This window comes from Panthera uncia, assembly GCF_023721935.1.
Source record: "Panthera uncia isolate 11264 chromosome C1 unlocalized genomic scaffold, Puncia_PCG_1.0 HiC_scaffold_4, whole genome shotgun sequence".
In the NCBI taxonomy this organism is placed as follows: Eukaryota; Metazoa; Chordata; class Mammalia; order Carnivora; family Felidae; genus Panthera; species Panthera uncia.
The window spans coordinates 66,422,137-66,448,787 of NW_026057585.1; the positions used below are offsets into that span (position 1 = coordinate 66,422,137).

At 38.2% G+C, this 26,651-nt stretch overlaps 1 protein-coding gene across 9 annotated transcripts in view; it reads left to right on the plus strand.

Annotated features, from left to right (window-relative positions):
• The window catches only part of BEND5 (BEN domain containing 5), a 1,448,520-nt gene that overhangs the window by 902,461 nt on the left and 519,408 nt on the right, over positions 1-26,651 (plus strand). Inside the window, exon 1 of one of the 9 annotated variants that reach the window (XM_049618599.1) lies at positions 3,825-3,885. The exons of the other annotated variants lie outside the window; for them this stretch is intronic. The gene's annotated coding sequence lies outside the window, so the exon portion shown is untranslated. Of the gene's footprint in view, positions 1-3,824; positions 3,886-26,651 lie in introns of those variants that run through there. 9 annotated transcript variants of the gene reach the window in all.

The following is a 26,651-nucleotide window of genomic DNA, read 5'->3' on the forward strand; positions in this document are numbered from 1 at the left end:
GGCTCCTTCCTCCATTATCAAAGCCAGCAGCATAGCATTTTTCAAATCCTTCTTTGCTTCTATCTTTACATTGCCTTCTTCCTTATAAGAACCCCTGTGATTATATCAGGCGCTCCCAGATAATCCAGAACGGTCTCCCCTTCTCAAGATCTCAATTTAATCACATCTGCAAAGTCTGTTTTGCCATCTAAGGTAACATTTATAGTTTCCAGGGATTAGGATGTGGACATCCTTGAAGAGTCTGACATTCTGCAGCCTACCACACATATGTTTCACATTATAAATACTACCAGTACTACCAGGTGATACTCCTATGAGCAATGTATGAGAATTCTGGTTTTCCACATCCTCATCTACTCTTAGTCTATTCTATACTTTTCACTTTAGCCAGACTTCTTGTTTCCTGTCTAGCTCAAAACTATCTGGAAAGTCAAACTTTCTGTATCCACAATTATGCCCATGCCCTCCCTTTCCTCTCTCTAAGCACAATAATTCTCCTCATTGGTATTTCTGCTAAGGAAGAACATTTAAAAAAAATGAGTTCTACCCAACAGCTAAATGGGATGCCTTCTGAGGTGATAAACATTTTGTCACTAAAGGTATTCAAGCATGTGCTAGATGAACAGTTGTGAAAAAGCTATAGAGGCAAATTCAATATTGAAAAGAGGTGCTCTCTTAGAACAAGCCAGAGATTTGAAGTTGAAGGCCTTAGGTTTTGATTTTGACTTCTCTATTTACCATGTAGCCACAAGCAACTTTTGTAAGCTTCAGTTTCCTTATTCTTACACTGAAGGTATTACTACATGCATTTGCTGTGACGATCAAATGCTATCTCCTCCAAGTTACCAGGTCACATAACCATTTTTATGGCATGGGGATATATATATTTTTTAACATAATTACCTATACTTTTATTATAATACTGATCACATTGGTCTGTACTGACATACTGCCTACTGCTTCTTGCATGAAATCTTCAAATTCTGCAAAGAGAAGTATTTTACGGGGTGGTTTACTAATGTATTTTCTATGGTTAGCAGAATAAATTGCAAATGGTAGGTGTACAACAAATGCATGGATCTTATTTCTGTCATAGGATTGGTCTGAGAATCTAGTAAGATGTTGGCAGTAAAAGCACTTTTAAAATTTCAGAACACTTTCAAGATGCATTCTGTTGTCCTTGTCAGTAGTATCTTGTTAGTCCAGGCAGTAAGTCTCTGGGTCAGTCACTGAAGCCTACTGGAGCCCCCTCATCAACATCCCAGGATGCTGGGAAGGGAGTGACATCTGTCCCATCTGAATTTCTCTTTGAGGAACATGGGGTGTTCCCTACAGGACACTATTTCTGCCTCTCTGAAAAGCAGTTCTAATTACTGGTGATAATTAGTTGCGACTTAAGGTCCTCAGGGCAATTTGTGGAGGTGCAAATTGCATCTAAGCTCTCCAGGATTTGATGTCTTTTCCCTTGATGTCTCATACCATCTCTCTGCCTGTGAAATAAGAGCAAAAGAAGGAAAAAATGCCCAAGTGAAGCCAAAACCTTAAAGGTCAGCTTTACAAAGGGCCTTCTTTATCACTCTCATCTGCAGAATAAACTGCAAGTGCCATTCAGGTGGCTGGAAGCATTTGGACAGTCAGAGAAGTGTTCAGAGAAGGAGAGAGTCATTTCCTTTTTCATTCTTTTGACAAATGTTAGAGTATTCTCTGTGCTAAGACCTGTGCTAAGCGGTGATAATGCAGAGGTTAACAGATGTGAACCGCGTGCCCTTAAGTTGTTCACTGTCTAATGGGAAAGACAGATATGAAAATAGACGATTGCAAGGTAATCTGATGACGATGCCAGAAAGAAAAACAACAAACAGAATTGATAATGACAACTACCATTTATTACCTAAGTAATAGTCTAGATGCTCTATATCTGTTTTCTTATTCTTTGTAATAGCCTTAAAATATCATAGTTCCCTTTTTTTAAGATGAAGAAAATGAGGCTCAAGGAAATAATTGGAAAGTTAAAGGCAAGTTTGGTGAGGTAACTCAAGTGAGGAAGAACAATAAGGCCATCTAAGCCTGAACTCACAGAATTTTTGGATAAAGAAATGGCCAAAGCTACAAAGTGAACCTGAGAAAATTAGCCCAACAAACCTATTCTTAGACTTGTTTCCTAAGTCTTTTGCTCCCCATTTACTGAGTTTCACATTCAGAACATCATTCTTTATCTTAAGATAAAGAGTTAGAGGGTAGATAGTTCTGTTACATGCAATGTGTTCCATCACCTTATTATACTTTCAGTTATGTTGAGCACATCTTATAGATTAGCATCATTGACACCTGCCCCTATGGTCCTCCTCTCAATAAAAATATGGTTTGACTTTGATCTGGTCTCTTACCTTCTAAAATTGAAATAATGATATTACTTATGACAATACTGTTTCCCCTAAATCTAACCTCCTTTACTGACAGCTTCCCTATGGAAAGATTATGCTTAGCATGGATTGAAGGTTTCAGGTTTCCTATCTCCAACTCCTCTGCCCCTGCTTTGGGTTTTAGAGTGCCTTAGACCTGGGGAGTGGTTTCTCCTCTATTGGAGGCATAAAACAACCAACCAACCAACAAACAATAAACTTTTGGCCTTTGTTTCCTTTTCTATGCTAAGACAAAGAAATACATTTGGAGGGTAGGGGCCTTTGGCATGACAAGTGCCTTTGTCTTGAGGAATAAAGAATGATAGGTCAGGACCCAGAGGGGAGAAAGCAAAGACTCCTTTCAGGCTCTGGGTGTGAGAAATGAAGGCAAAGCAATTCTTAAGTGGAAAGGTAGCAAGGACATCTGAAACAAGCCCTATTTAAGAATAAAAATCAACAGATGATGCCTTCTATTTCCTGAGCATTTTTAAGGTGCCAAGGACTCATAATCTTTGCATATTTTATTTACCACAATCCTCAAATAACTGTGAGATACATATTTCACCCAGTTTGTAGACAAAGAAACAGACTCAGAGTCTTTAAGACACATTGCAAAATCACACAGTTCATCAACTATACAGCTGGGACTTTACTCCAGGTCTCTCTAACCCAAAGGGCTGTGTTCTTTTCACATAGTATGCTCTTTCTCCTCCTATTGGATTAGTCATTACAGATAAAAATGATTTAAAGTTACTAACTATATCTTGGAAGTTTCCAAAGCTCAATCCTTTTTGTTGTTTTAAATGAGTTGTTTGTTTTACATTCCCTTGAGTTTGGAGGTAATATGTAGTTAATGAATGAATTAAATAATTGATTAAACCCATTTTTCTATTAACATTATAACAGTACTTCCATTAATATGAAAATATGAATGTGTCTCAGAGAAGTTTCCTTTGACATTATAATGACTATATTAAAATTTCAAATATAATAATGAAATTCTAATTGTTTTAGAGAAACGATTAAAAAAGGCTATATATAAATGCTTTGAAAGAACTATGGGATGTTCAGAAAGTACCGAAGAGGAATTTTTAGAGAAGTTATTATGAAAAAAGCACATAATTTTCATTAAAGTGGACTGTAATTGCAAAATAATAATCATTGAAAGAGAATCTTATTATAGTGAACAAAACAAGAGTCTGGCAGGTTAAAACATACAATGTGGCAATTGAGAGAAAGCAGTATAATCCAAATTCAGGTTTATTTATAGCTTTCCATAACCTTCTTTAAGTAGGCATGCAGGATATATTCAATTTGTCCCTCCTGATCTTATCTCCACCCTTTTACCATGTTTTACACCTCACCCCTCGGGCCCACCTGTATGGATCACATCAACAGTCTCCCTTGGCCTATGATTTATATTAGGTTGCAGACAATTCAAGATACTGCCAAAAGACAGAAGAGGAAGAAATGTAAAGTTGTGGTATGTATTTCTCTAGTTTTTTCCCTGAGGGGTCATAATGGCTGGCTATGTCCCTTGTCACAGTAGCTGTAGTGGCCCCTCTCAACCCTGCCCCTCAGCTTCCAGGGTCTAGTAACCACTCCCACCCCTTTCTGCCTCCAGGTGGTATCTAGGCTCTGGGTACAGTATCCATCCTGATTTTCCTACACTCTGGTTTCTACCTTTGAAAATAGTCCTGCTTCAGGGGCGCCTGGGTGGCGCAGTCGGTTAAGCGTCCGACTTCAGCCAGGTCACGATCTCGCGGTCCGTGAGTTCGAGCCCCGCGTCAGGCTCTGGGCTGATGGCTCAGAGCCTGGAGCCTGTTTCCGATTCTGTGTCTCCCTCTCTCTCTGCCCCTCCCCCGTTCATGCTCTGTCTCTCTCTGTCCCAAAAATAAATGAAAATAGTCCTGCTTTAAACTCTCTTATGCATTAGCTAGTTTGAGTGTGGGTATTAACCAAGTGGTGTTTTGTTTGCTTGTTTACCTTGGTTTTGGTTTGGTTTGTTTGCATTGTTTTGCTTTGCTTTCAAAAAATCTTGACATTGTCTCAGTTCAAGTACTAAATTTTGAGCAAGTCCCATCATCTCTCTAGACTTTAATCATATTATGTTTAAACTGAGGATAAAAATTTCTATATCCCAGGTTGTTATGAGGATTAAATAAATTGGGTCTGAAAATACTGGTTTCCTCTCCTTTCTTTTCTGTACTGCTTAACACTGTATTTGTCACAGGAGAATATATGATGTGGGGGAATCGATAGAGCAGGCAAAGTTTTGGTAAATGTGACAGTGAGTTTTTAGGCACTAGAGATATTTAAACCCAGGCTGGGAGCTACTTGGCAAAAATGCTAATTTTGGAAACGAAGCCAAAAGCCAATCTAGATGAGTGGAGATTTCAATCCCTTCTCCATAATGCAAAACCAACTCCACCATTATCTGGGCGGGATTCAATTACCTGGGTAGGATTCTATAATAAAGTATCCACATTGCAAGGGGTAAGTTTTCAAAGTGAGCCTGTTTCTGTGCCTACTCACCCATTCTCACCTGGACTCTCTACACATCCCTTGAAGAGACCTTTAAGAGTGACCTTGCTAAGTGAAATAAGCCAGACAGAGAAAGACAAATGTTGCATGGTATCACTTATATGTGGAATCTTAAAAATAAAATGAACTCATAAAAACAGGGAGTAGAAAAGTGGTTGCCAAGGAGAGGTTGGTAAGAGGGTACAAACTTTCAGTTATAAGAAGAAGAAGATCTGAGGATTAAATATATCATATGGTGACTCTAGTTGATAATACTGTGTTGTATAATTGACATTTGCTAAGACAGTATGGAAGGTAAGTGTTCTCATCAAATAAAAAAGGTAAATATGTGATGTGCAGATGTGTCAAGTTCTTTCACAATAGATAAATGTATCAAATAATTACATTGTATGTTTAAATATATTAAAAATCTGTTTGTCAGTTATACCTTAATAAAGCTGGGGGGGTGGGTAGGAATTCACCTTGCAACCTTGAGTCTGGCTGGCTCCAAACATATCTCACTCACCTACCACCCTTTGGTATTCATGCCCATTTTTTTTCACAAATGTTTTTGCACAAATTATGTGTCAAGTCTTTATTGGACCCTGGAGAAACAGCATACAGTCAATAGATATTTATTGATTACTTACTGAGTGCTAGACCCTGTCCTAAAACCTAGGGAGACATCATGAATAAAATGAAGTCTTTTCCCTGATGAAACTTTAATATTAGGGGGCAAGACACACAACAAATCAAATATAATAGGTGGTGCCTGGGTGGCTCAGTCAGTTAAGCATCCACCTCTTGGTTTTGGCTCAGGTCATGATCTCACAGTTCAGGAGTTCAAGCCCCGCATCAGACTTTGCACAGACAGTGCTGGGCCTGTTTGGGATTCTCTCTTGCTCTCTGCCTCTCCCCTGCTCGCTCATTCTCTCTTTCTCTCTCTCTCTCAAAATAAATAAGTAAACTTAAAAAAACCCAATGCTTTGAAAAAAAAAACATATATAGTATACTTTTAGGTGCTGATCAGTGGCAGAAAGGAAAGTCAGGAAGGGGAAATAGGGAGTTATAGAAGGAGGAATATTTTAGATAATGTGGGGCATTTGAACAAATATCTGAATGAAATAAGGGAGTGAGTCTTATGAAGCTCTAGAGAAAAACATTCCAGGCAAAAGGAACAGCATGGAGTAAGGCCCAGGGATGAGAACAAGTAAGAAGACCAGTGTAACTGAGCAGAACTGAGTAAATAGTAAGAATGAGATCTGAGAAATAGCTGCCAGTTGGACCATATGTAGAAATTTGTAGACTGTGGTAAGGACTTCAGGTTTTGCCCTAAATTTTTTTTAATGTTTATTTATTTTTCACAGAGAGAGACAGAGCATGAGTGGGGGAGGGGCAGAGAAAGAGGGGGACACAGAATCTGAAGTAGGCTTCAGGCTCTGAGCTGTCAGCTCAGAGCCCGATGCGGGGCTTGAACTCACAGATTGCAAGATCATGACCTGAGCTGAAGTCGGACTCTTAACCGACTGAGCCACCCAGGCACCCCTGCCCTAAGTTTTTAATGGGAAGCCACTAGATGGCTTTCAATAAGGAAGTGATGTGAATCTAATTTTTGTTTGAAATATCACTTGGCTGCCACTAAAGAGTAGACTAAAGGGGCCAGAGAAGGGTAAAGAGCAAGAGTGAAATTAGGAAGTCATCAAAGAGGTTGCTGTAGTCATCCAGGAGAAAGATGGGAGGGGGGGGGCCTCAGGCCAAGGAAGGTGCTAGTGGCCCAGGAGATAGAAAATGGTGCTTTAAGGTATGCTAGTAAGAAGGTAAGTGCAGTGGTCCAGGGAGGGCTGATAGAGCTTGGGTCCCAGAGGTGAAGTGCTGAAAAGTGATTGGTTTCAGGAGGTATGTCTCAGACAGTGTCAAAAAAATGTGCTTATGGTTTAATGTGAGGTGCTAGAGAGAGGAGCCATGACCGCTAGGTTTATGTCCTCAATTACTGGTTAGTGCAATTGAAGAAAGAAAATCAACAATTCTATTTCAGACATGTTAGGTTTGAGATGTCCACTAGACATCCAAGCAAAGGTGTCTATAGACAATTAAATTCATGTCTAAAGCTCAGGAGGAAAGTAGAGCATGAAATATAAATTCAAGAGTATCTAACTGGATTTTAAAGCCACAGGATTGGATCAGAGTATAGAACAGGGACAGCATGCATTCTGGCCTTCAAGGAGCTCACAGACCCTGTTTCTCTGCCCTACTATTCTGTGAGGCCCTGGTGAGACAGGACTATTTGGATCTGGGTTTTGTGTTCAGGCTTAGAGTTAGACACATCAGGATTCTGATTCTAGTTCCACCACTCATCAGCTACGTGAACTTGGGGAAATTACTTAACTCTTCAAAGTTATTTTCTCATTCTTAAAGGGGACATATAATAATAATGGAATATAACAGTCCTGTTATATAATAATCCCTTAATAAATGTTAATTGTTAATATTAAAATGATCATGTTTATCAGTGTTAGGAACTCACTGTCCCCCCCCCACACACACACCCCACCCTTTCTTTCTCATCTCGATCATTTTTGGGAATGAATGAATTTGGAAGCAAAATGATTGTTTTCTTCAGCTCTTAACAATATTTCATATGATGCAAATGACAGCTGACATTATTTTTAGTTAACATTTATTTACATAGATTGTATCTTAATGTCTTGAAGTCTTCCTTTTAAAGAAACAAATTGCTCTGGAAAAAAAGTGGTTACTCAAAGAATGAATGATTTTTAATTTTTTTAAGTTTATTTATTTTGCGAGAGAGAGAGAGGACGAAAGCATGCACACAAGTGGGAGAGGGGCAGAGAGAAGGAGAGTCAGAATCCTAAACAGGCTCCTCACCATCAGCACAGAGCCCAGTGCGGGGCTGGAACTCACGAACTGTGAGATCATGACCCCAGCGGAGACCAAGAGGCAGATGCCCAAGTGCACTGACTGCACCACCCAGGCACCTCCGAATGAATGATTTTTAAATAATGACTTAGTAAGAATCTATCATGCATGTACTTGGCTAATTTTCACTCTTGTTTTTCAAATCTATATGGAGGACTCAACACAGCAGTGGAAAAGATGGTTTATATAGTGACTCTGATTCAAAAAATGTTCATGTGAAGTAGTTTTGTAAATAGAATTAGATTTCAACTGAGAAATTATGTGTAAAAATCTTAACACAGAATATATTGTTTGAAGTATTCTTGATGTAACTTTGATTATTTAAATCAGGTCTGTTGAGGAGCATAGAACACAGGATTAGTGAGGTGATAGTGATGGTGTTAAGCACTCAAAAATCAAGTATTTTTATGGGCGGGGGAATCTTTTTGTAGTCATTCATTCATTTGTACTCAGCTTTTAAGCATCCCCTATGTGAGAGGTGTTGAGTGTACCAAAACAACTACTAATAATAACTACTATTCTCAAGTGGTTTCTATCTTAGAGGAGACACACACACACGCGCATGCGCACCCACGCTCATTGTTATAGATGATGTTATAGTATGTTATATATATATTATATATATATGTATATATATAATATATATATTATATATATGTATATATATAATATGCTATAGATGTTATAGTAAAAATCTCTTTAAGGAATAGAGAAGAGTGGAATCCTATACTTAATTTAAAAATCAGGCACACCTATGAGTATAATTGGGTGTATTCCCTCTAGATTGAAGCCTCTCCGAAATTGTTTCTGGCCAAGGAGAGTACTAACAGCCAGTGTAAAATGATAGTGCTTATTGACCAAGAGAAAAGAGGTGTCTGTCTGTGACTCTGAATGAGGGAAATGCTTGTTTCCTGTTGTCTGGAATGGCAACAATGAGGACCTGGAGCACTGTGGGAAGCTTTTAAATATTTAGTCTGTGCCAACCCATAACTGAGGTATTTGTGTATTTAACTTGATAGAGAGATGAATTATATATGGGAATCTTTTCCTATCGTTTGCTCTACGTGTGTTGACAAACGTCCCATCATTCTCTAGGAAGCACATGCCACGGGGATTACTGCAACGTTCTGGAGACAATTTACTTGTAGGGTTTTTATCCCATATGCTGCTTTCTCTTCATCGCAGCTGTCTTTTTATTTATTAAAACACAATCACTGAACAGGGAACTTTTCCAGACTCCCCTTTCTCAAAGTGGCATTTTAGAGTTTAGGTCGAATGCACTCCCTAGTAAATGTGTAGTTACTCCCAAAATTTTGTCTCTTTGATGTGTAAGGAAGCCCTTGGCCAGCTCAATTCAGTGGCCAACAATTCCAATGAAAATTTTATTCTAATTAAAAGAGAAAACATATAATCTTATTTAAAATTGAGAACTGAAAATTCCACAGTTTTATGCCAGTTGTCAGTGCATTAGATGAGATCTGGTGTATTTTTCCATTGATAATGTTGACCCTATCCACATGTTCCTTTTTGGCCATGTAGGCAATACACAGTTTTACAATTTCTTAATTTGCAAAAGAGCATATCAGATCTATCCTCCACTTACTTGACTGTAGGAAGTAAGATTATGCTTTTAACTACCAGAGTGTACTATTTATATTCCAGGAATTTGAAACAAAGTGGAACCTCAAATTCTGTGCTGTCTTATTCTAAATAAAAATCGAGTTGCAATAATAGCATTAATTGAAACCTGCTTGAAGATACACAGTTCATTAGTTCCCCTGTCCTTAGACAATGCCAGATAATCTGAGAGTTGCATAACTGGACTGCATTATCTTTGTACTTTATAGAGTTGCCTTTGTAGAATTCCCCTTGATGTATTGCCCTTGGCCTGCATTAAAGGACCCCATAAAAATAATCTTATGAACTTTCTTAATGAATTTACGCTAAATGTGGTAATAAACCAGATGGATACCACATGAAGGAAGGCATGAAAAAAATTTGTCAGGTTTCATAACCAGGAAAAATTGTGAGTAACTGGCTTATTTTTCCCCCAGGCAACTGGATTGTTTTTTATTTTATGAATTCTAAGAATCATATGACTGGTTATAGTTCTTTTTTTGCTTTGGCTACTAGGAAGCTCAAATTTAAAGCCTGCTTTTTTTTTTTAAGCCTGCTTTCAATAAGTACATAGGACTTTATGGTACGCACCTGTTTGTAATATTATTGCTTCAAGCTTTTATTTTCCTGCCTATGATATCTTGTCTTCATTTTCTCTTTTGCTTATTACTTATATTTCTATTTATATACATTTCTATAATTCACTTCAGATTTATTTTGGATCTAGAACTACACACACACACACACACACACACACACACACACACATACACAATGCCATTTTTAGCCATCATGAGGTCAAAGGTCCAGGAAATTAGCTGAATTTGTCCTTTCTATCCAAGTGTTTGTTCTAAAACAAATAGGCTTTCAATTTTTCTGGATTTTTATGTAAAAGTGGATATATTGCCCTAGGTGTTTGTCCAAGGTCAGTACATATGGAGTTTAAGCATAGAGAGAATTTCTGGCTATCTGACGGCAAGATTTAAGATCTACTCTAGGTTTGACTTGTCGCTTCTCCACAATTTGCCATCAAAGACATCTCTTCCAGAATGATACACTCCTTTACAAGCATGCATTTGTAGAAGACCCCTTAGATGGCAAGATTCTGAGGTAGCTTGAGAGAGATTACAGTCTAATCACTCCTCTTCACTGAATTGTTAAATTGTGGATTTGGGAGTCAGATTGGGTTCAAATTCTAGTTCTGGTGTTCATGAGCAATATGATCCTGACATATTACTAAATTCCTCTCTATCTCTCAAATATTTCATCATTAAATGATGAGGCAGAGAGTTCTTATAGCCCAAAATTACTGTGAGGGTTAAATAAGGTAATTGGCTTAGCATGAACCCAGCACACAGAAAATGCCCACTAATTGGTGAATATTATTACTATAATGACCACTGCCAGTCTCACCTACCTTTATATCTATTATGTATTATCTCTCTATATATTATATAATCTATACATAATATTATATATTATCTATTACCTGCCTTCATTAGGTGCCCTGCATACTAATGCAAGGTTCTCATCACCATTGAATTCATCTATTCAATTCAGTTATTGCGCCAGGAACTTCTGGACACTGAAGATATAGACAGAGAGTATCTGTAATCAAGGAGCTTATGCTCTAGTGGCAGGAAACAAAATTTCAGATGTTTTTTATTACAAAGAAAATAAAAAAGGGGGATGAGAGTGACTGCAGTTAATCTAATTTAAATTAAGTGGTTGGGAAAAACTTGTCAGGGTGACAATGGGATGAGATATGAAAGATGAGAAGGAGTTGAGGGAAGAGCATTTGAGAGAGAAGGAAGAGCAAATGAAAAGTCCCTGGGATAGGGCTGAGCTTGATGTATTTGAAGAACAGAAAGAAGGTCTGAGGGGCTAGAGCAAAGGAGGAAAGAAAGACAGCAGTGAAAGATGAAGCAGGTGGAGATGACATCGTGGTGATGAGTTTGACTTTCCAACATTTTTGTGCAGTGGAAAGGCACTAGGAGTCTTTAAGCAGATATGTAAAAACATCTGATAGTACTTTAAAAATCTGTTCCTTTAAATGGTGTGCACAATCCAACTCCATCTTCCCACGCTTTTATCTTTGCTTAGAAATTCCTTTGTCATCCCTTTATCTCTTGGTGAGCTCCTAACCGTCCCTCCACCAAGATTCAGCTCAAAGGTCTGGATGAACCCCCTACATTATACATAATTTCTCTGTGCTCTGATTACACGTTGCACACACCTCTATCACAGCATTCAGGACACTTCTTATCATGGTCATGATGCCTGTTATCTCTTGCAAAACTGAATTTCTCGGTGTTAAGGGACAGGATTGTGTCTTGTTTATCTTCAAATATCTAGTACTTAGAAAAATGCTTACATGGAGAAGGTACTGAATGTATGCTTGAATTTTGCATTATCTTTACAGATCTACTTTGAATGAGTTAGGAAATTGAGAATTAACTAAATTTTGAAATTGGAGATAGCCAGGTGGGGTATACTAACCTCAGAGGCAGGGCTGCAGTTCTCTTCTCTGCAGGCTGCCTATGCGGGCTGTTCAGCATTCTAAAGCACTTTTGATCAGCTAAGGCTTTGCTGTTTCCAGTAACATGGACACTACAGCTATATTCCAACTGATTTTCAAGTAAATGGAGATGCAATTTCTGACCAAAACTAAGCCAGAAAGAGCAAAGTTGCCATTTCTATTACCCTCATTCCTATAAACATGCAGTCGCAGTGCTGGGAATCCATCTTGGGCAAGCTGGGAGCCCTGGGGTGGACTGGGACTCATTTTTGAGAAATATGACATTTTGTAAGGTCTCAGCCCAAAAAGACAGGAAACATTGCTGAATTTATTTTCCAAATTATTCCTGCCTCTAGGACTGATGCAAGCCATGCTCTTTAATAAATCTTCCTTTAAGACCTTTCTCCTTACATTTACCTCTTGATCCTATCACCTTTGTCTTCAGTTCACAGGATTTATTTTTTCTGTTCTCCCCCGCCCCACCCTTTTTGAAATAACTTGTCAGCTTGCACAACACTTTCTCAGTTTTATGCTTCAAGACGGAAGACCAGCTCAGGGAGAAAGGCCTGGATTTTCTAACCACTGTATTGTCACACCCCTCCTCTTTCCACACTTAACCACCACTTGCCCATGCCCTCCCCAAATTCCAGACCTAACTCAGGACACCCCCTAGAACTCTCTTAAAAAGGATTAATCTAGTTGTGAAAGCTTTTGATAGGAAGCTGGCTGCTGTTTGATAGTCCTACTTGGAACAGGAACCTACCCATTTATTCTATTTTAGCTAACACTTCTCCAAAGTCTACTATGTGAACTCTGATAACATTATCTGGATCTTGTCTTTCCTTTGGCCATCATATGCAAGGCAGAGGATGCATATGCAAAGCAGGAAAGATTACTTGGAGAAAGTAGAGCATATGTATGATACATTTAATTGATTATATTCCTTAGTCTGACATTCAAACCCCATCCCATCCCCTACAACTGGATTTAGGCTTCTCATCAGACACTTCTTCAGTGATTCCTATATAAAACCTATGCCTCAGCTACATGGTCCAGTTCCTTTGAACACATCTTGTGCTTTCTCATCTCTGGTCCTTTGCATATACACTCCCTCTGTCTAAGAAATCTTTCCTCTCATTTGAATGAAATGCCGTTTTATCCCACTGTCAAAATTCAGCCTGAAGCCACTCTCTTGAGGACTCCTTCCCTGAACACCCTACCTAGCTCTGCTACTTAGTAGGGTAGTATTCTGCTTAAGTGTTAGCCTCTGGAATTGAAGCCTAACTACCACTGACTATGTGATCTTAAATGACATTTTTCAGTGGACACACCATAGCTCCCTTACTATGTTCTTATTTCTTATTCAACCCAATAAGCAGTTGAATGTCTGAGCTACTCTTACATGGAGTTGAAATAGGCAACTGTTTATAGTGTGATTTGAGACTATTATATGATCTGAATTTTTTTTTTTTACTGGTCTTTGTTTAGAGCTTTGAAGATATAAAACTAATAACATTACAGTGAAATTCTTGGAATCATAACCTCATAGTCTTTGGAATCCTAGAATGTCAATTCAATAAGGACTCTTAGAGGATCAGTTAGTTTCATCTTGTTTTGTTTGGTTTTTAATTTAATCTTCTTGTTTTTTTAGTTGGAGAAATTGCTTTTCAGAGAGGCAAATGAGTTGGCAAAGACTATGTATGTAATTCAAAATTTCTTTATCAACATTATTGTTCAACAACATAATTCTAATTATCTAGAAGGCAAATATGGCTTATGTTGGTGCTGTTTTCATTGTCTCAAGTTAAATTGGTTATTTATAAATGTATAAGATACAGTTTCTTTACTTACTAAGAATAGAAATCTATTCTGTTTAACTCTGGCAAAAGGAAATGCCATTTGCAGGGTATTAGGGACTTACAGAATCAGTGGGAGGTGGAAAGAGACATGGACTTAGAGTGAGCAAGAAGGGAAAACCTTTAACACAAGGGAAGGAAGCCACAAAAGCAGCCTTGGAGTGGGGCAGTCTGGTCAGGACATAAAGGAACACCAAGCCTTTTATTATTATTATTTATTTATTATTATTATTATTATTATTATTATTATTATTTCTCTATTCAAAATGCAGATTCTTTGGAGGTCATATCTGATTAGTCCAGATAAGGTCATGTGCTTTAGCTATGGGACAGCAAGGCCTTTCCTTTTGACTCCAACAAACTGTACCCAATGAGGAAGGAGTTATTTAAGTATAGGAAATAATTTGTTGTTAAGACAAGGAAATAGGGGGTGCCTAGGTGGCTCAGTTGGTTGGTGGTAAGACTTCAGCTCATGTCATGATCTCGCACTTTGTGGGTTTGAGCCTCATGTCGGGCTTTGCACTGACAGTGCAGAAGCCTGCTTTGGATTCTCTGTCTCTCTCTCTGCCCTATCCCTGCTCCAGATCTCTTTCTCTCTCCCTCTCAAGAATAAACATTAAATTAAAAAAAAAATGGGGGCACCTGGATAGCTCAGTCATTTGAATGTCGGACTTTTGACATTGGCTTAGGTCAGGATCTCATGGTTCATGAGATCAGTCCCCACGTGGATCTCTGCCCTGACAGTGCAGAGCCTGCCTGGGATTCCCTGTCTCTCTGCCCCTCCCCTACTTGCATGAGCTCTCTTTCTCTCTCTCAAAATAAATAAATAAACATTAAAAAAAATTTTTAAAGGAAAGGAAATAGATGCTGAGCAGCCAAAATTTACTAATGCCAACTATGACAAGAATGCCTCATTCAAAGAAAGTTAAGTAAATAATTCTGATAGATTCCAACAGTGGACCACCAGTGTATGTCAGGAGCTTTATGTGTATGTTCTTTTTTGAAATTGTAGTTAGTTTTTTTTTAATTTATTTATTTAAATCCAAATTAGTTAACATAAGTGTAGTATTGGTTTCAGGAGCAGAATCCAGTGATTCATCACTTACCTATAACGCCCAGTGTTCATCCCAAGAAGTGTCCTCCTTAATGCCCATCACCCATTTAGCCCATCCCTCCACCCACCTCCTCTCCAGAAACCCTTAGTTTGTTCTCTGTATTTAAGAATCTCTTATGGTTTGCCTCCCTCTCTGCTTTTATCTTACTTTTTCTTCCCTTCCTCTATGTTCATCTGTTTTGTTTCTCAAATTCCATGTATGAGTGAAATCATATGATATTTGACTTTCTCTGACTGACTTATTTTGCTTAGCATAATATACTGTAGCTCCATGCATGTTATTGCAAGCGGCAAGATTTAATTCTTTTTGATTGCTGAGTAATATTCCTTTGTATATATATAAATCACATCTTATTTATCTATTCAGCAGTAGGTGGATATTTGGACTCTTCCCATAATTTGGCTATTGTTGATAGTGCTGGTATAAACATTGGGGTGCATGTGTCCCTTTGAATCAGTATTTTGGTATCCCTTGGGTAAATACCTGCAGGAGCATGACCAGCAAGGGGCCATTTCTGGCACTTGCTGTTCTCTGCCTGCAATACTTTTCCTCCAGAAATTCACTGGACTGACTACTTCTTTCATTTTGATGTGACTTCATCAGAAAGGCCTTCTTTGACAGCCCTATAGAACAAACTTGTGATTCTCCTACTTCGCTTTCTATTCCTTTATGCTGCCTTTTTTTCCTTCATACCACTCACTGATCATTGCTACACACACACACACACACACACACACACACACACACAGTATTTGTCTATTATCTCCCATAAAAGTGTGAACTTTGTTTTACACACTAATTTATCCTCAGCATCAAGAACTGTGCCTGATAAACAATTGTTTGATGAATGAACAAAACAAACATAATTGGAAGAGTAGTTCTCAGCCAGTATGGCTTTGGCCCAGTCACTTACCTCTCTAAGCTTCAGTTGTAAAATGAAAAGATTGAACCAGATCAAACAGAAACTCCCCTTTGCCTTATTTCTTGCCATCTGAATGCTCCTTGTGTTTGCTTGGTTTTTTTATATATTGTGCTTTTCTGCTAACTTTCTTTTCAAAAAGCACTTTTAAAGAAACTAAAAAAAATGTTTTGAAGACACTGGACTATATAAGCCTAAAAATCCTATCTTTCTATAAAAGTGTATAGTTGTGTCAGTATAAAGAATTTATAGACCTCCCAGATAGATTACAAAGAAAATCTTTCAAAGAACAATTATGTATTTCTTGTTGGAAGAAAATTAAAAGTTCCTCACCCCCCTATTCTTCTGGTTCTTAACTTTCAGGAAGAGGACTTACAAAGTTCATTTACTCATTTCAATTACCAGAAGATTGAGTCTATTTTATTATTTTGATTAGCATAATAACTCTGAAAAGTAGGAGGTTGTGAAATACATGAATTTAGAACTTCTAAGATTAATAAGTCTACTGAAGTATGAAAGCTCTTTTACATATTTTTTTAGCTATGAAGATCAATGGTATAGAAAGGAGTCTGTACCATTCACAGGCAGAAGATGAGTATTGAGAAGTTGACTTAGACATTGTCTTTCATGTGATGAAGACCAAAATGTCAGAGCTGATTCCTATGAGCCAACATTTTAACCAGTTAATTTGTGAGGGAGTGATCTAATGAAACATAGCCAGTGCCCCTTTAGAAGCCAATGGCCTTTGAGTATGGGAGTCACTGAGAACATATTTAAAATCCATTAGTGGCTCTTCAGTTCTTTTAGGGTCAGTCTTTACTCCACAACATGGCTTACAAGGCACCAACCATATGATCTGGTCCCTATCTGCCTTTTCAACCTCATCTTTTGCTACTCCCTGACTTATATACTCTCTCATTCACTTACTCACTTACTCACTGACTCACTGATTCAATAAATTTATGTAGTGATTACATGTACCAAACTTGGGTTAGCCATTAGGGCTTCATGATGTGCAAATAGAGACATGGCCTCACTCTAATGGGATAAGGAAGAATGATGTTAAGCTATAATGAAGTTTGATGCATGTTATCATAGGGTAATACACGGATCACAGGGGCAGAGAAAGAGAATAACTGGTGGTGAAGGAGAGAAAACTTCCTAGAAGAAATGAGACCAAAGAAGTAATTATAGACATAGTAGGCTAGACATAGTTAGACACTTGTTAGTAGACTCCTGTGGTTTTACAACTTAGCTTACCTATAGACTTAGTCCCAGCCATGTAAGGGGTTCAGTCCTATTCTGTACATAGTCATAAGAGACACTGGCAGAAAGTTCCTTCCTTCCCAGAATTTTTTCTTGGAATCACGACTAAGTCCTAACCTAACTCAGCCTCCTAGCCAGGATAATGGATCTTTGCCTTTCCTTCTGATTCCTGTGTCAGGCCCCATTCCTGACCTAACACTTGTTATGACCCTGATAACCTGCTGTGTGTTGCTTAATCTGTCCTTCTGGGGTCTTGGCAGCTGTCATAAAACCTCGGTAATTCTTCTGGCACCATTATGGAAGATTACCCTTTCTGTATCAGAACTTCCCAAGGTTGTGTCATATCTCAGTCTTTGTTTTTTGGTCAGTGCTTTGCTTCCTTCAAATGCCATACCTTCCAGCCTGCCAGTCCTTATGCATCCACAGGTCATCAAGTCATTACCACTTTTCACATGGAGCAATAGCCTGGTCCAGCTTCCTCATCCACTGGAGACCGACATCCTAAGGGATATCTCCTTAACTTTTCCATTCTTTTCCCCATGTATTTATGCCAGCCTTTCATTCCTGTTAAAGTAGGTCTTACTCCTCATTCCCTTTGTCATAGTAGGAAAGAATAATTTGGTATGACCTGGCTTGAAACCGTGTATGTATATTATCTCTGGAAAGTAATCCTGCTCTCCTCCTTTCACTGATTCTGATCACATCTTAATCCACTCAAGACTGTGATTGTACTTCTTGCCCTGGAAAGCTGGAAGTCACTTGCTATCCATGCCTCTGTCCCTTCTCAGTTTTCCCTTGGCAATCTACTTTCTTTGTTGCTGACTCATTCTTGGCTCTAACATCACTATCTCTCATGCCCTATCCCCCTACACTTGGAACCTAGTTTGGGGACCAGATAACTTTTCACTTTGCTTTTTGACTAAGCTCCTTGGATGTAGCAACCTGGAATTTAGGACATTTTCTGGCTTTCTTGGACTCCAGTCCACTGGAATCTACTCTCATGATCTATTCCTTAGACTTTCTACTGAGGTCTCAGTTCATTTTACTTAGTGAAAAGGTACTCCCTGTACTAGGACTTCGGGTTGAGTAATGAATCAGAAATACTCCAGATGGTCCTGCTTCTCTATATTTCTTTATCTAATGCTAAGCCCCCAGCCCCTCCCCCCCCCACTTTGGTCATGCCTAGCCTGGCAGTGCCCCACTCAGTGAGTACGGGGGGACAGCCTATAACCACTCTATACTGGGAAGCCACTATGATGAGAGCCCTCCTGTTGAGTAGACCACACTGAGTTCTACTTTTACAGTCTGGAAGGCCTTCCGGTGACTCCTCACATGATAGTGCTGCATAACAATGAATCTTCTGGCTTAAAAGCTCTGATCTGATGGTTGTGGAAGCAGAAACCTGAAGAATCCAGAAATAAATCAGGGAACTACATTATGTGAGAGAGGAAATGAGAGGAGGCCTTTGTCTAGATGATTAATGTCTTTATCTTTTCTCTGAGAGAGGCACTGTGTGAGGTCTTGCAAAATCTAACTAATGGAACAAGTTAGAAGCCGTTCCATGACAATACCCACCCCTACCTAGCTCTGCTGGGAACCCAGTAGCCCACTGTGGGTTTAAACTCCTTGTCCCACGCAGGCCACCAACAATCAGCCTTCTTACCTTCCTTCTCTGTCATTATCCCCTCACCCATACATATTTACTCCATTCAATTAATAAAATTTACTATAAGTCTACTATGTGTCAGGTACTGTGTCAGATGCTAGGTTATTCACTGGTGAGCAAAAAAACTGATGTTGTCCCTACCCACATAGAAACTACAACCTACTGGAAACATAAACTGCAAGTAAACAAGTACAAATACACATGTAATTATAAATTGAAGTAGTGCTTTTAGGGAAAGGATCTAGTTGCTTCAAGGGAGACTAACAGGAGAGTTTAATTTAGATGGTGATAGGGAAGATATTATCTGAGGTAAAACAAAAATGAAGGGTAGATGTCACTAGGAAAAGGAGGGAGTTAGTGTGGAGAACTGGATAGATAGAGGGAAAAGTATTTAAAGGTCTTGAGATAGACTATGAACTTGGTTCATCTGAGGAAGTAAGAAAGTCATGTTAAATAGTTTGGATCTCCATTCCAACATAATTGGAAATTGTGTAAGAGTTTTAATACGGAAAATGACATGATCCAATTAAGCTGTGAAAAACTATGTGGAGAGGGGATTGGAGAGGAGAAAAGTGAGAAAAAGGAAGCTGGGCAGTGTAGGAGACTTTTTCAGCAAAGTAGGAAAAACATGGAAATAGAGATAAGTAGAGTTTGGAGATATCTTCTAAAGACAGAATTTAAAGACCTTAATGAGATGGAGGATGTAACAATTTCAGTAAATGATATCAGGTCAAAACCTTAATGTCGTTATTGACTTTGCTTTTACTTTCACATCTCATATTCAGTTTATCCTCAAATACGATAGTGTTTACCCTCAAAATAGATTCCAAATCCTGCAACTTCTTACACAGCTTCCACTCTAACTAAAGCCGTCATTATCTTTTTCCTGGACCACTACAATAGCTATCCGACTGGCCTCAGGCTGTCATCCCCCTCCTGCCCACCACAGACTACTCTTCTACTCCAGAGCCCCTTTGAAAATGTAAACCAACTCATTTCATCACCCTTAGTATCTCTACCCCACTGTGGTTTCTCATACAAAATTCCAGTCAGGGCCTGCAGTGCCCTGTAGTCTGGATCCACCCTCCCTTCCTAATTAATTTTGTACCAACCACCTTCTCACTTGTTCCTGTTTCATCACACTGACCTTCCTATTCTAAAGACATAACAAACTTATTCCTGCCCTTGGACCTTTGTGCTTGATTTTCCCTCTGGACCACTATTTTCTTGGATACACATGCACACACACACACACACACGTACATGGATCATTTCCTTGTATCAGTCAGTTTCTACTAAATGGTTACCTCTCTGACCATCCTAACTAAAATAGCCCCTCCATCACTCACTATCCGTTACTTTGCTTTATTTGTATTCATTACACTTATCATTATCTTACACTATATCATGTATTGATTTGTTTATCTCTTTCTCACTTAAGTTCCATAAAAGCATGGAATTTCTTTTTTTACTTCTGCTTTCTCACCATCTAGAAGAATGCAACACGGGAAGCTCTTAGGCAAAATTTGTTGAATGAAAAAAGGAAGGAAAAAGACAAAGAGAGGAAGACATCAAGATTGCCTCTAAGGCTTTTGTCGCGTTCAGTTGAATGGATGGAGATGGTCAGTCTATTTACTGAATTGGGAGCATTTTCAGAAGTCCGGGTGTGGAGGAGGTCAAGAGATTGACTTTAATCAGGCTGAATTTTAGGTAACTTTAAGATGTTCAAGAACAGCAATCAGGTTGGCAAATGGATAGGACCACAAAGATTTATCTTCCCAACTGAAAGTGAATGAGGAAACTAAAAATAAAGTTTTGTATATTTTTGGAAATATTCATGTATTAGCTGCCAATTGTTTGACTACATTGGACTTAAAAAATTTTCAAAACCAAAATTTGTTCTAAATAAAAAACAAAATAAAATAAAATAAATACATATCAATATGCATTAAAGCAATATTTTTGAAAAACTTATATTTATTTTCTTTAAATCAATTCAGTTACTTTCAGCACACATTCACATGCTTCAACGAGTTTCTTAGCTACATGTGTATCTAGTACTATATCATTGTTATTTTTATGAAGAATATATTTTTCTAGTCAGGCTTTATTAGTTTTATTTCTGATAACATTGCTTTCAGTCTTCTTCAGACTTGTATTTTATGGTTAAGAAGTTAGAAATTGTTGACACGTTCAATTAATTCTCCTTTGTAGATCAAAATAAACTTAAATAAAAGGCATTATCTCTATAGGTACTGAAGTACCTGGTAAACTTAGAGCAAATTCTTCTAAATAGAAGACATTCTCAGTTTTTTTTAATGGTTTATTATTTATTTTTGAGAGAGAGAGAGAGACAGAGCATGAGCCGGGAAGAGGCAGAGAGAGAGGGAGACACAGAATGTAAAGCAGGCTCCAGGCTCTGAGCTGTCAACACAGAGCCCGACACACAGGGCTCGAACTCACGAACCATGAGATCATGACCTGAGCCAAAGGCAGACACTTAACCGACTGAGCCACCGAGGAACCCCGAGGACATTCTCAGTTGTAAGCTTTTTAGTATTGAAATATATAAACATTTCAGTCCAAATATTTTTGTAGTTACTCTCTTGTTTACTCCCTTCAGAGAAATTTTCTTGAATTATTTTTTTTTAATAAAACAACTTTTTTCAAATAAGATGCTTCTTGACTCTTTCAAATTTTCACCAAATGCAGATGCTGCAAAATTGTAGGCCTTCTCAATTTCATTCTACTCTGGCACAACATATTATATAAATATCCAATTCAAAATAGGAGCTTCATCACAAAATTCTCCTCCTAAAGTAAGTTATCCCAAAGTATAATCATTGAATTTCAAAATTCAATCTTGTACTCCAAATGTGCTTTCATCATTTAATTTGTATAGTTCCTCCCATGCTTTTGTAGAGATAAATGTCATGTCTTCTTGTTTGCAAGCTTTGTTTTCAATAATTGCAATTTGATAAAAGCTTTAAAAGCTGAAATACTTTGGTGCTTCATTGTTGAATATTTGATTAAAATTTTTCAATTGATTTTGAACAAAATGCAACCAAAATTTTGTTCTCATTCAGAGCCTCATTACTAAAATTTAGAGGTCTCATTAGCAACGACAACAAAAACCAAAATCAATGTTGATTAACAAAGCAGCTTATTAAATGTTCAAAATCTCAAATCCTATTGATGGCAGACAGTAAAGAAAATAAGCATGGTCTGCCTTCCTGAAAAAAACAAAAATTTTATGTTTGTGTGGTTTGTTATTAGCTTCATAAAAAATTGTTCATTTACTTTGTGTAAATTTTGAGATACTATAGTTTCTATTTTGAAGGTGGAAAATAGAAGTTTGTTTGGATGCAAGTATGATTTATATGGACACCACAAACCAATTTAAAAAATAAATTTCTACTCCATATGTTTGTTCATTTAACAAGTATTTTGCTTTTACCAAAATTTGTATTCATATTGTTGCAAAAAATAAGTAACTTTATCTTTAATGTTGAACTTTTTATTTTACTGAATTGGCGATGTCATTACCACTAAGACAGTATTTTACCATCAACAGAATGATTTTTTTTTATTTTTTGTAATATATGAAATTTATTGTCAAATTGGTTTCCATACAACACCCAGTGCTCATCCCAAAAGGTGCCCTCTTCAATACCCATCACCTACCCTCCCCTCCCTCCCACCCCCCATCAACCCTCAGTTTGTTCTCAGTTTTTAAGAGTCTCCTATGCTTTGGTTCTCTCCCACTCTAACCTCTTTTTTTTTTCCTTCCCCTCCCCCATGGGTTTCTGTTAAGTTTCTCAGGATCCACATAAGAGTGAAAACATATGATATCTACAACAGAATGATTTTTGAAAAGCTTTACTTTGATTCCATGAATTAGATGAAAATAATTAATTTACATTGTAATTGTTATTTTCTATTTGAAATATCTGATGACACTGATCTAAAGATGCTGGTTTTAGGTCTGCAAATAGTGAAAAGACATTAATGGCTACCACTTTAAAATTTTTCTACTGTTTTTTTTTATTTTTGAGAGACACAGCGTGAGCAGGGAAGGGACAGAGACAGAGGAAGACTCAGGATCTGAAGCAGGCTCCAGGCTCTGAGCTGTCAGCACAGAGCCTGACGCAGGGCTCGAACTCATGAACTGTAAGATCATGACCTGAGCCGAAGTCAGAGGCTTAACAGACTGAGCCACTCAGGTGCCCCAATGGCTACCACTTTATATACAAGAAAATTTGGAATTAAAAATGATTGAAATTATTTTAGAGAACAGTCATGTACTTTAAATAAAGTGATACTAACTTCCCTCTGAAGTATGGATTTTCATATATACTACATTTTTCTTCTAAAACAATTTCAATCATTTTTCTTTTATGCTTCTGCTTTTACATGCTTAAATTATAGTCTTTGGGCATCAGTTTTCTTAAAATAACTGTTAAATCAAGTAGATGCTGATGTTTCTTCAGCAGATTTATGTTTTTCTGGTTTTTATGTGGTCATGTTATCAATACACCCCTTACAGTGGATCGTAAATACCAACAAACATTTCATACGAGTTACATGTCCATTACTAAATTTCATGAGAAATGAAAAGTCATCACTGAACATTTTGAAGCATCCACTTTTGTATTTTTGAGCTCATTGCTGGTTAAGGGTTTATTATGAAGTTTTTTTTTTCTTTAAGAGTAACCAAAACCTAAAGTAAATAATTTTAGATTTATACCACATGATGCCAAAAGCTATTAGACTATTCTCTATAAGGACTGCTTAGACTCTATTTCTTAAACATATTCCACATTCCCCTCCCCTGCTCATGCTCTCACTCTAAACAAACAAACAAACAAACAAAACTTAAAAAAAATAAAAGGGAGGTGTTGGTTATATCGGGCATGGGAATCATCAGGAAGAGAAAACAGGGTTGTCCCTTGTCACATATTCCTTTGTCCCCTATCCTACCTATTCTGCCCATTTCATGCCATAAGCACACTTAGTGTGAACTTGGAGTTCATTGTTCTGAACTAAGACATAGTGTGATGCCAACTATTAATCGTACAGAGCATGGTGATAATCACAGTTACATTACTGAGCACCTGTTACATGCCAGGTACAAATCTCATCTCTAATCTTCAAAACAAATCCATGGGGGCACCTGAGTGACTCAGTTGGTTAAGTGTCAGGTTCTTGGTTTCAGCCTATGTCATGATCTCACAGTTTATGAGTTCAAGCCCTGCATTGGGCTCTGTGTTGACAGTGTGGAGCCTGCTTGAAATTCTCTGTCTCCCCCTCTCTCTCTCTCTCTCTCTGCCCCTTCCCTGCTCACTCACACACTCTCTCTCAAGATAAATCAATAAACAGAAACAAAAAACAAATCCATGAGTGGATATTATTTTTATATTATAGATGTGGAAACCCAGATCCAAGACTACCTGAGAAGTAATGGAAGTAGAATAGAGCCCAAGCCCACATTCTTTCTTTTGTATTCTAACTATATTTCTAAAAGGCATCTACAGTTGGACGTGAACACAGTTCTATTTGTTCAGTCAAAACTCAGCCCTGCCTGACTTATTTATTCATTTATTCAAAGTACTTAGTGAGTGCCTTCTATACACTAGGCTGTATGCAAGGGGATTACAAGGAGATGCTAGTCTAGTTCAGACCTCACACGCTGAACCCTTATTGTTATTCTACCCAGGATGCAGCAAGAAAGTAACTTTAGTACACAACTTAGTGCAAAGATGAGCCATTCCAGCTCTAGCCTGCTACCTCATTTCTGATACTGCCTTATACACTATCCTGTAGCCCAGGATATGATAGTTTTGAAAGTAAAGTCCTTTTCACCTAAGAGTCACAACAACCCTAAGAGGGATATAGGACACATTTTAGTAACCACATTTTATTCCGAGGCACAAAGAGAGGAAGGATCCTTCCCAAGAACCATAGCTATTCCAATATCTTATCGAGGGTCCTCCTCTTGCATCCTCTCAGGAATCTGGATTAGAGAAGATAGAGTACATGACTTAGAGCCTCTCCTTGTGTCGAGAGCCTGTCCCTGGAATTTCTGGCTGCATTAGCATTCTGCCAGCAGCCACGTGTAGGTAGGAATATTGTTGCCGTCCATGACCAGGGGGAATAATCAGTCTCAGCTATTCCCCAATTCTAAACCAGACGAGGTAATTGGGTTTAATTTTAATTTTTTTAATGGCTCGGAATTAATAGAAGCAGCTGCTGCCACAGTGTGTGGGTGTCCTTCTCCAGAAGGCACAGATAAAAAAATAAATAAATAAAAACACTACATGTAAAATAAACTATGAAAAATAAACAATACAGTGTGTAGGACAAAAAGGTTAATTCAAGAATCGAGCAGTGTCTTTTTTGTTATCAAAAACTCAGCTGGCAGTATGTAGCTCTGTCTCTCTCCTCCCACAACTAGTGCCCATCAGCCTCTGATAAGATGATAATCAGATTAGACATCCGGTGTAAAAATGTGTTGCCTGTATCTGAGCACTCCCTCACTCTCTCTTTCTCCCCCTCCCTGTGACTCATCAAGAGATTAGCTGTGATAAAGTGTGGTGAAAGATAAGAATAGATATGCTGGTGACAGGAGCACCATTATAATTATTTGGGAGACAATAGGATAGCTCCTGTTTACCTATGGTAAGGAAAGGTGGATTTATAATGTGGGCATCCATGCCCGCTGCCTGGCTGTGCCAGACACTGGAGAAGAAAAGGAGGAGGCCAACTGACTCCAGCCAGGTGGTAGTCTAGGTTGTTCCAACTAAACGTAGGCTAAAGGCCACATGTTGACATGAATGACAAACCAGAGATTTGGCTGCCCTTATGAAAGGAAGAGGGATGAAGTCTTACCTTAATTTCAAAAATACCTAGAAAACTGGATGCCAGGTTGCTTCTCCCTACCCTGGGTTGATAAAGATGGGAAATGAAGAGACTGTTTCTACAATTGCAATTGTTGGCTGAATTTCAGTGAGCACAGCCTTGGAGTGGTGGGAGAAATGTGTTTATCAGTCAGATAATAGTGTGCACCAAACAGGTAGCATATTATAGGATACAGGAAGTGTTTATATTATATTTGAGTGGCCTTGTTTTGATTCCTCCTTTAGAATTTAAAAAAAAAATTAGTGTTTATTTATTTTGGAGAGAGAGAGAGTGTGTGATCAGGGGAGGGGCAGAGAGAGAGGAAGACACAGAATCTGAAGCAGCTCCAAGCTCTGAGCTGTCAGCACAGAGCCCGACATGGTGCTTGAACCCATGAACTGTGAAATCATGACCTGAGCCGGAAGTCAGACACTCAACCAATTGAGCTACCCAGGCTCCCTATCTCCTTTAGAATTTATATGAAGAAAAAAAATTGTGTCTACTGTCTAGGAAGAATGTGGGATTGGAACTCATCTGTCCATGTCCATATCTTCTGTTAGATTAAAGAGCAAATTAGGGCTCCTGTCTTTCAGGGTTATTGAGGAGGGCAAGGAATGCTGTTGTTTTAGAGAGCCCTGTGTATTCCATTAGGTCCTGGGCTTCTTCTCTTCTTCTGTGTTCTAGTAACCTCCAAAATGATGTACTGGAATTTGACTGATAGTTGGGAGAGAAGGCAGAGAGTATGGTAAATGGAAAGGAACCATTTTAGTCATTCATTAAGTCATAAATTCACTCACTCATTAATTCAACAAACATGCTCTGAGCTCCTCTTCAAGGCCAAGCACTATGCTAAGTGCTATGGATTTTGAGATGAATTAGAAATATACAAGTGTCTACAATTAGCATTTAGAGCAATTAATTCATGGAGTTGCTGA